This window comes from Chelonoidis abingdonii, chromosome 1 (assembly GCF_003597395.2).
Source record: "Chelonoidis abingdonii isolate Lonesome George chromosome 1, CheloAbing_2.0, whole genome shotgun sequence".
NCBI classification, from domain to species: Eukaryota; Metazoa; Chordata; order Testudines; family Testudinidae; genus Chelonoidis; species Chelonoidis abingdonii.
Window position 1 is genome coordinate 43,634,664 of NC_133769.1, and position 10,469 is coordinate 43,645,132.

The window sequence follows — 10,469 nt, forward strand, 5'->3', positions numbered from 1 at the left end:
GTCGCACAATTCAGCCACCAGGTTTGGCCCGTAACTAGTTCACAAAACTGGGGGAAGAGGGGTGCAGGGAAATTACTGACCTCAGGTCTCCACTATGGGGGGGAGGGGAGGAGATCCCCTCAGCCAGCAACCCTCCATTCTTCACCAAATGCGCTTCAGTCTCTTATCCCCTGTCTCAGGCTGCGTGGGGGAGATTGCCTCGGTCTTGCAGCCTCCCCCAAAGCCTGTGTGTGTCAGTATGGCTGGCCCAGGCTCACAAGAAGTCAGGGCGTAGGCTGGTGTGGGGGCTCGCTTGGGGGTAGGCTGAAGACAAGTTTCGATGTCTGTGGCCCTATAGAACACAGGGTCTGGCTACACGCTTTAGGTCACCTGCAGCATCACTTTGAGCCCGAGCTCCTGCCCCTCCCCCTCGCCTGCGGACTCCACTGCACGATCGCCCCAGCCTACACCCAACCCAGACAGTCCCCTCGGCCCTGCCGTTCCCTGGGCTGCCGCTTACCGGCAACTCTCGATCGCGGGGCGCGCGCTCTGGCCCCGGCCCTCTAACAGTTTAATACCGCGAGGAAACCCCCTTTGGAATATGCACATGGCACGAGGCAGCACTTAACTGACACAGACCCCGCTCCAGCCCACAAGCAAAATGGCGGCCGTTTGGCTTCGCCCTGGAAACTTTGCCCCTGCCGGGCGGGACGGGTGAGCCCCGTGTAGGGGGAGGGAGGGGAGAGCGGAGGACGCCATTTTCCCAGAGAGAACCAGTGACGTACAGGGAGCATAGGAGGCTGAGCGAAGGGAGGCGGGAGCAGCCGCGGGGTTTGTACTTAGGTCCCAGGGTGCTTCCCAGCGGGTCCTTGCAGGGTTCTGAGTGCCGAGCCGGTCTGGGGGACGCCTCTGCTCACGCCTCTTTCCCAGAGTCCGCTGAGGGCTGCGTCCTGCCCAGGCTAGGGACATCCGCAGTGGGGCCGTTGCATTGTTTTGGTAGAGCTAGGAAAGGGGCTCAGCTAAGGCGGAAGCTGCTGCCTGGCCTGTGATCATTACAGGTGAGTCTCCTGTTGTGATTATCATTCCAGCTACGGGGAGGGGGGGCCCTAGTAAGAGTTAAAACGTTAGGGTGGAAAAATGGGTGGGTGCTCTGCACCCACCGCGAGCTCCCAGTCACAGCTCTGCTCCGCTACGCCGTCGTCTCCTCCCCTGAGTGGGCCACCGAACCACGCTTCTGCCCCTTCCCAGCGCTTGAGCCGGGAAACAACTGCTTCGCGCGGCAAGGCGGTGAGAGGGAGGGGGAAGAGGCGTGGATTTTTTGGGGGAGGTCCAATAGGGGCAGGGAGGAGGCGGGGCGGGCCCGAGGCGAGCACCAACCAGCGCCAAGGAAAGTTGGGGCCTGTGGAGGCATCCCTCTACATTTGGGTGGGGGGTGAGCTCCCCTCTGCCCGATTCTGTATAAATTGCTTTGGATGGCGTTTCATGTTGTATGGGTTGGGTTGAAAATGAAAGGGAGTCGTTATATCTTGTGAATATGTCGGGTTACTGTAACTGGACGCAGGCGTTGAGGGTATTTTTTTTTTTTTGGCAGTTATGCTGGATTTATGCAGTATGATTAAAACCAAACAAACCCGAGAGGGGCTATTATGTGACATAGAACATAATTTTCTATAGACCCAACGTTTAAGATCAGGCATGTGTAATAGTATGATTGCATATTGGGTTGTATGCATGAAGCTTAGAAAATAGTCTCTCTTATGCTGTATATTTTTGTTTTGTGATACTAAAATGGCTCTTCATAGGCCTAATCTCTCTCTGTCCTTTTTAACATCTCTTCTGTTGTGTAACCTGGACAAATGGAAAACAATTCTAAAGAGTTTCTGTGTCAATTTAAAAGTGGGTGATTCTCCCCACCCCTTTTGTAGAGACAGTAAGGAGCCTAAGGTATATTTGAAATACACATCTTTGCTGCCTTATTTTAGTTTTTGTGTCTAGCATTCATGTTTATTTGTGAGGCACATCTAAATCTTTTTTTTTTTTTGATTGAAAGGTATTAGTGGAGTAGACCTTACTGCTGCAGACATAGGGGAGGAGAAATAAACAGTCCACTGTGTAGTACTAAATAGGGGAGAAAAAATATAATGTAGTCCAATTAGGAAGGTCCTGTGTTTCCCTATATTCAGTCATTTAGGAATGTGTGGTAGTTAAAAGCCCTGAGGTCCCTACATTTGATTAAAGTCAGAATTTAAGAATGGTTAGTTAACCGTAGGGCTTGGCTACACTTGCAAGTTAGAGCGCACTAAAGCTGCTCAGTGTGCTCTAACTCACTCCCACACTGGCAAGGCATGTAGAAGGCTCTGACTCTGTGGCTAGAGCGCTCCTGGTACTCCACCTAGTGGAGAGGAATAAGGTCTGATGTGTCTTGGCTGAGACGCCACAACGTCATTGTGAACAAGGTGTTGCATTCTGCACTCTGACTATGGGACATTTCTGGAGGTCAGTCCACTTAAGTCAAGTGGCCACTCCTGTAATTTTTTTTTTAACTTGGCTGTAGGAATGCGGATATGCCCTTTCAAAGCTCAGTTTCTGACAGCCATCATGCTTATCTGCTCCATGACAAAGCAAACATTACTTAGGAATGTTGCTTGCTGTCAGTGTCTGAGAGAGGTGGGGGAAAGGGGGATCTGAACTTTCAAGACAGCATGCTGACACACTCAGCACCCCAAAAACCCACTGTCCCCCCCATATACACACAACACATTCCCTGTCACACTCCGCCCCACACCCTGCATTTGAAAAGCACCTTGCAGCCAATTGAACGCTGGGATAGCTGCACATAATGCACCACTCCCAATGCCACTGCAAGTGTCGCAAATGTGGCCATGCTAATGTGTTGCAGCTGTCAGTGTGGACAGACTGCAGCACCTTTCCTACTGTGCTCTCCGAAGGCCGGTTTAACTCGAAGCGCTCTACATCTGCAAGTGTAGCCAAGCCCTTAGTTTATTTACATCATCCTAAAGGAATTAGTAATGAAAAGGCTTTTTTGCTTTTTGAGACCTACCTCAGTGAACTGAAAGAGATGGTTATGACCATAGGTAGGATACCTAAATGCTTGACCATAAACATACTTTTTAAGTTACTTGTGGTAAATGTTGAGGGAAATTACAATTTTTACTCAACTTTTGTCCTTTAGAGATTCTAAAAATGGCAGCTCCAGGCTGATGATGTGGTAATCTAGTCAGCTCGGGTCCTCCACACCCCATGCAGTGCATTTGTCTACAGCACATTCCTGGCTTATTATGTTTAAATGAAAAGGCTGTTTTCTTCAAATCATATTAGTTCAGACAAGAAGTGGATCTGTGCATGGTTCCTCAGTTGAGGAGCAGGATGAAGGAGGGTGCAACAGAGTTGTAAGAGGGAGGAATTGATTTAGTAACAGACTTTTCTTTTCAGAAAAATGACTTGTAATATTAGTCACTGTATATCTTATTATTTCCCTCCTTTAAAGTGTGTGTATGTTTGTTCCTTCACTACTAACTTGTCCTGTAAAGCTCAGTTGTCGAACTCATGCACAATAATTATTTAATGATAGTAGGTGTTGAGATTCAAAAAGTTAGCTTTATAACCACTAAAACACATCTTCAACATCACAAGTCAAAATATAAAAACTAAATATCCTTGTTTGAACTCTTAAGTTCCCCAGCAGCATTTTTCTTACTTTACCTCTCTGTAAACATTGATTATTGTCAATGGAAATATTTTTTCATTGGTTTGTGTGTACAGAGAAATCAGCGTTTACTGACAAAAATCTAATCTTTCCAAGCCTAGTTATAATGTACAGGTCCTGAAGTAATGAGAAAGTTTGCATGCATCTGTTTCTTGTCTGCACTAAAATGTATAGGAGGATAACTTTTAATTATACCGTGTCTGTAATTTGCACAGGTTCTTATGTTGACATAGCTTGTGTCTATAAAAAGATGTTGCTAAACGATAGCCCCATTGGCAGCATAACTTCAGATAAACTTAAGAACTCCTCAGTCAAGAGCCTTTTCCCCTTGTTTAGATTTGACTCTTCAAACTCTCTGTATTATCTTTTTTTAAATATTCTCTAATAAACTTTTATATCTTCCAGGCAGGAAATATTAAATGCAAGTTCCAGTAGTAGGAGCTACTAGTGTGCAAAAGGGCATAGATTCTGCTAGTACTGTAACAGACAATGTTTAATGATAACCCTTTGACAACTCTCATTATGTACAATACACTGATACATCATGATATTTAAAAAATGAAGTACATTAGTGATGATTAAAATAAAATTCCAAAGTTGTTAGAAATATTGCATCTTTGTGAAATCGGAAGATAGAATCCATTAGGAAAAAAACAGTGCTCACTGGCAATCTTTCTTATCAGATAAAATGTAGCTTACTTTTCTCTGGCTATTTTGTTGTCTGAATTGTAACAAGAAACCTTTACTTTCTTCGCAGGTATTTAATGAGATCCCTTGAAACATAACCCTGTAAGTGGGGTTATGAGCCGTGTTCGGAAATCTGTTCGGTTTGTTCTGATGTATTTCCGCTCATTCCCCCCCCCCCCCTTCCGTCCCCTGGTTTGGTCTGATTTGATATGATTGTCTACTTTCCTACTTAGGCTTCAAGCTTTAATATTTGCTACCACATTTTTGCTACTCCTAGTAGCATTTAGCTACTCCTAGTTATTTAATATAACAGTTAACACAGCAGTTACTCTGAATTTTTTTTAATGCTGTCTTGTAGAGGTGTGACCTCTGAGGTTTTTGATAGTTAAATGTCACATCTATTGGTTTCTAAACACACATCTCTTCAAAAAAGAACACTTTTCATTGTGTAAAAACCTTAAGTGCTAACTTATTTGTTTAACCGGACTCTCAGCATGAATCAGATTTAGCAATAAAGATGCATACTTACCTTGGAAATTTTCTTTTCACAAAAGGATGTTTTCTTAATTCTTAGTGCAGTACAAATAGTGGAGAATGTAGATGTAGTGTAATGGGGAGGGGAGGGATTTTATGCTGTGGGACTCTTGCCATGAGGAAGAGTTAGATTGTCGTCTTTTGGTTTTTACTTTATGAAAAGTATATTGCCGGTGCAACCTAATTTGAACCTTTGTGGTATGCATCAGCATCATCTCCTTTTTTTAAGCAAACATTGAGCAGGGCTGACTTTTTGTAGGTTTTTGCCTTATGTTGTAGGTATTGTGACAGACCCAGGCCAGTGGGGTACAGGAGTCTGGTAGAGGGCAAATATACTGGTCACTGGATGAGTAGTTTTCTGTTCCCTGAGTGACCAGAGCAGGGGCTGCAGAACCTGCTAGCAACACAATTAAGGCAGGACCCCGCCCCAGGGGGGGGCTGATTAGAACACCTGCAGCACATTAAGCAGGGGCTACAGTCAGGGCACCTGGGTTTAAAAAAGCGGGCTCAACTTGCCCCTCAGGGAGGCAGAGGGCCAAGAGAGAGAATGTGCAGTACACTGTGAGGAGCTGGGAGCAAGAGGGTTGCAAGGAGCTAGAAGAGGGGTGCTGCTGGAGGACTAAGGGAGTACAAGCTTATCAGACACCAGGAGGAGTGGTGAAGATAAAGAATATGTTTGGAGGAGGCCATGGGGAAGTAGCCCAGGGAGTTGTAGCTGTCATGCAGCTGTTACAGGAGGCACTATAGACAGCTGCAATCCACAGGGCCCTGGGGTGGAACCCGGAGTAGAGGGCGGGCCTGGGTTCCCCCTAAACCTCCCAACTTCTATTCAGACACAGGAGAAGTTGACCCAGACTGTAGCGAAGATCTCACTGAAGTGACCAAATGTGCAAAATAAGTGCAGGACCCACCAAGGTAGAGGAGGAAATTTGTCACAGTGCCTAGATGGCCAGCCACTCCAAGGCTAGGCTGATTTTACAGATGGAAAACAAAGGCACAGAGAAGCTAAATGACTTGTTGAAGGTCACAAAGGAAGACTGTAGTGGAGTAGGGATGTGAAGCCAGGTCTCCTATGTCCTAGGCTAGTGCCCTAATCACTAGATTATCCTTCCTCTCATATATGCCTTCTAATAGTCTTTACTTATATGGTTTCATACTATTTTTTTCTCCTACAGGATCCTTGCATTGTTCTATGCACTGCATGGGTGCTTTTTATCTTCATTCAGTATCTGTGGCCCCATATTTCATGTACTGCACACCATCCAAACCCTATAAAAACAGAATTATTAATTTCCTCGTGAACTTTTCTGTGGTTCTTCATAATATCTGATGCTTCACAAACATTAATCTTCACAAATCCCCCTGTGAGGTGGTGGAATCCCCATTTTGTAGATGTGGAACTGAGGCACAGATACTTTAATGTAAAAGATATCCACTAATTCTGGGAACCCAATTTGAGATGCTTTGGACCTGATTTTTCAGAGCATTTACTACTTTTTAGCACTATGTATGTTCAAAGCACAGCTCTCGTTGACTTCAGTTCCAGCTGTGAATATTCAGTTCTTCTGCAAATCGGACACCAGGGTCTCAACTCATGTACTCAGAAAATGAGGAACACACATGAAATGTTTGTAAGTGTTTTGCTCAACATCACATAGGAACTCTGTGGCAGAGGCAGGTGTAGAATCTAATTCTCCAGGACAGCATTCAACTGCCTTGACCATTACTCACTCACTCATGCCCGTCACCCCAATCGGGGTATGGGCCGCCAACCACAGATCTCCAGAGTCCTCTATCCTGGGCCATTCACTCTAGCTGGTTGCGGGTATAGCCCATCTTTTTGCTATCAGCCTGAAGGTCACGTCGCCAGGTGTTTCTTGGACGGCCTCTTTTCCGTTTGCCTTGGGGATTCCACCACAGTGCCTGTCTGGTGATGTTAGTTGGGTGCTTGCGTAGTGTATGTCCTATCCAACCCCACCTTCTCCTTCTGATTTCTTCCTCTGCTGGAAGTTGACGGGTCCTCTCCAAGAGGTGGATGTTACTGATGGCGTCTGGCCAGCGGATCTGGAGAATCCTTCTGAGGCAGCTGTAAATGAAGGTCTGGATCTTCCTGACTACACACCTTCCAGCTTCTGCAACAAATGAAGCAGAGAGTCCTACAGACAACAGTCTCATTAACAACTGAACCCAGATTATTCCCAGAGCACAGTCCATTCTGTGCATGAAATGAGGCAAGGGTCCTGTGGGAAAAAGAGAGTATGCAATCAAATCATTAAAGGCTGTATAATAAAGCACAAGGGGCCAAATTAAGGTTGCCTGACTAACCTTAATTTTGGCATTTCCAAACTTTGCTTGATGTTGCAAACATAATATTCTTTTTATGTGTTTTTTTTACTGTTACATCCTAATTTACAACAATCCTGCAAAATTCAGAAATTTCATCATGTGGTGTCATAATAAATTCCACGTGAGTCATCCGGCAAGGTTTGGATCTTCAAATCCATAGCACAGACCTCTACTACTCGAGCTAATGGACTAAGTGCTAGCAGTAGTATGCTGTTGTCCTCTGTGTGGGCCAGAAGCTACCAAAAGGGGATGAGACACATTTTGCCAATAGGTTTCACAGCTATTTGCTAGTCAAAAAAGGAATATTGAGACACTCTGGAATCCTGGTTTCAATTCCAGATTCTATAGGAGAGTGTCTCTTACTGGTTGTAAACACTTCTGTTGCTATCCACACTCTCATCTGTCTCAGGCTCCTGCAGCCGGCAGCCAAAAGGCAGAACTGCAGGCCCATGCTTTCTGCCTTCCTACACCTCAGCAGAATGTGAGAATGCAGCTGAGACGTCAGAATGCATGACAGGACTGTCAACTGTGTGACTGTCACATGAGATGCCTGATGCTTGGTAATCCTGCATAAAAAGGGGCATCAGGACTTTTTTGGTGATTTCCAGGAGTGACTATTTAGGCAGAAGCCCACATCTTCTGCCTTCAGCACTAGAATGAGGAGGGTTTGAGATTCTCTTCCTATCTGTTTCCTCCTTCTCATTTGGTAGGGGAAGCCTGTACTACACAGTCCATTCTACTCGCCTTCCTCTTCTCATCCACTGTTTTTTGTTTTTTTTTTTTTTAGGTCCTCCTAATGTAGAATATTTCAACTGTAAAATCATTGTAGTGTTTTAGAATATCACTGTTTTCAAAGTTGCTTTCTTTGTCAACCCAGGCTAAATAAGTCATGTAATTGTTGTCAGCCGAGGAGTGTCTGCTTGTTTATTTGATACATAAATGTGGGGCTAATCTTCTTTGCAGTTCAAAGTGTATGATATTCTGAGTATTATGTGCAGGATTTATTGACCCTGTCTTCTATACATTATTGATGCTGACTTCTATATATTGTCTTCTGTACATTGTCAGGCCTCTTTATTGGGAAGAAAGTAGTGAAAAAGGCAGTTGCACTATTGCCCTAGGAAGTATTTTCATCATTTTATTCTCTGTTAGTGGGATACTGTGTGAACTGGTGAAATTCGGTATCAAGAGCTTCCTGAAGTCTTGCTACTTACTCCAGGTCATTTTGCTACTTGGTTATAGAAGGTATTTTTTTTGTATTACAGTGTTAAAAAATTCCCCCAAAGTAAGAAGTAAGTATTCTCAAGTGAGGGTTAATTTGACAGACTTACTAGAATATACTGTGCTTTCTCATACATACCTCATTGCCTGGATACAGTAGGTGAAGAACCCAAAAATTGGTTTTACTGGTATTGCTTTTTAACTCATTATTGTCTGAAGAAAAGACTTGATATTGGTACAATAGAACCTCAGAGTTACGAACACCAGGGTTATAAACTGGCTGGGTAACCACACACCTCATTTGGAACAGGAAGTATGCAATCAGGCAGCAGCAGAGACCAAAAAAAGCACATATATAGTACAGTACTTTGTTAAATGTAAACTACTAAAAAAAATTAAGGGAAAGTTTCAACTTTTTTTGACAAGGTAAGTTAACAATTTCTGTGCTTGTTTCATTTAAATTAAGATGGTTAAAAGCAGCATTTTTCTTCTGCACAGAAAAGTTTCAAAGCTATATTAAGTCAATGTTCAGTTGTAAACTTTTGAAAGAACAGCCATAATATTTTATTTAAAGTTACAAACAACCTTCTTTCTGAGGTGTTTGTAACTCTGCGGTTCTACTGTAGTTAGAAGTTAACTGAATCTTTTAGGGCCAAAGGTTCTAAAACAGGATTAAAAACTCAGAACATATTTTACTGCCAATTGTAGATGGTCTGCACTACAAGTATAAGAAATGAAGGGTCCCAGGTACAGTAACCAGGTTGAGGAACAACTGTCAAGCCTTCCCCCACTGCAGTTGCCTTGGCTTATTGGTGTGACAAGAGCTCAGTACAAGGGCATGGTTGCACAAACTTGCCTGACCCTCCCGAGCATATACTCACATTGCTAGCCTGTGCTGCCACATTCTCACTGCTCTTTTTAGCGAGGTAGTTTTTTAGCGAGGTAGTTAGATTAAAGCTAGCATGGGCACCTCCACACGAGCTGCAGATTACACCCTGGGTTGCAGTGTAAATGTGGCTTAGATGAGGGAACAGGAGTGGATGACCAGTGAGGGAGGTGTGAATAGTAGATGGACTCAATTGCTGGGAAGGAAGGAAGGAACTAACTTGGGAAGGAGTAGGGGGAGTTGTTACTTGCTGGGGGTCTTGAATTGCTAGAAAACGGAGATGACAAGACATCTGGCTCCATATGCACTGGCATGCTTTTTATCTTCAGTATGATTAATTCATGATTGTTTCTCATTTTTACTTTAGAAAATGCAAAAGCTTACGATCAATACTGAAAATGGGTCATAAGTGTTATGTGATGATTCAACAAGCCTAGAGTTGAAAGCAATGGTAGGAAACAAGCAATTTGAATGGACTGAAATAGTGAAAACAGTTAATTCTCTTAAAGTAAAATGAAATACTGTTTTAAGAGTTCTTAAGTAGTGAGATGAAAAAGGGCCACATGTCGGTGTGGAAATTGCATGCAGGGCCATGAATGTAGGGCTGGGGCAGGGGGTTGGGGTGCAAGAGGGGATGTGGGAGGGGGTGCGGTGTGCAGGAAGGGGCTCAGGGCAAGGGGTTGAGGCAGAGGGGACTATGAGGGGGCTTAGGGAAGGGGGTCGGGGTGCGGAAGGGGGCTCAGGCAGGGAGTTGGGGTGCAGGAGGAGTTCATGGTGTGGGCTTGGGCCTGGCGCTGCTTACCTGGAGCAGTTTCGGAGCGACAGTGGTGCGCATTGGGGCCAGGGCAGGCTCCCTGCCTGCCCTGGCCCCGCGCCGTTCCTGAAAGCAGCTGGCACCACATCCCTGTGGCCCCTGAGGGCAGGGCCGGCTTTAGGCCAATTCAACCAATTCCCCCGAATCAGGCCCCGTGCCTAAAAGGGCCCCGCACCCAAGCCCTGCCAGTGCGCTGTACCAGGGTGGCCCAGCTTCCCCAGGGGGCAATTTAAAGGGCCTGGGGCTCCAAGCAGGGACTGGGGCCTCAGGCCCTT

At 45.0% G+C, this 10,469-nt stretch overlaps 1 protein-coding gene across 4 annotated transcripts in view; it reads left to right on the forward strand.

The window, feature by feature from the left end:
• Positions 1-753: 753 nt before the first annotated feature.
• The window catches only part of POT1 (protection of telomeres 1), a 161,269-nt gene continuing 151,553 nt past the window's right edge, over positions 754-10,469 (forward strand). For 3 of the 4 annotated variants that reach the window (XM_032800954.2, XM_032800960.2, XM_032800961.2), the window contains exon 1: positions 754-1,037. The gene's annotated coding sequence lies outside the window, so the exon portion shown is untranslated. Of the gene's footprint in view, positions 1,038-4,421; positions 4,496-10,469 lie in introns of those variants that run through there. The other variant, XM_075065239.1, reaches the window with a different exon arrangement.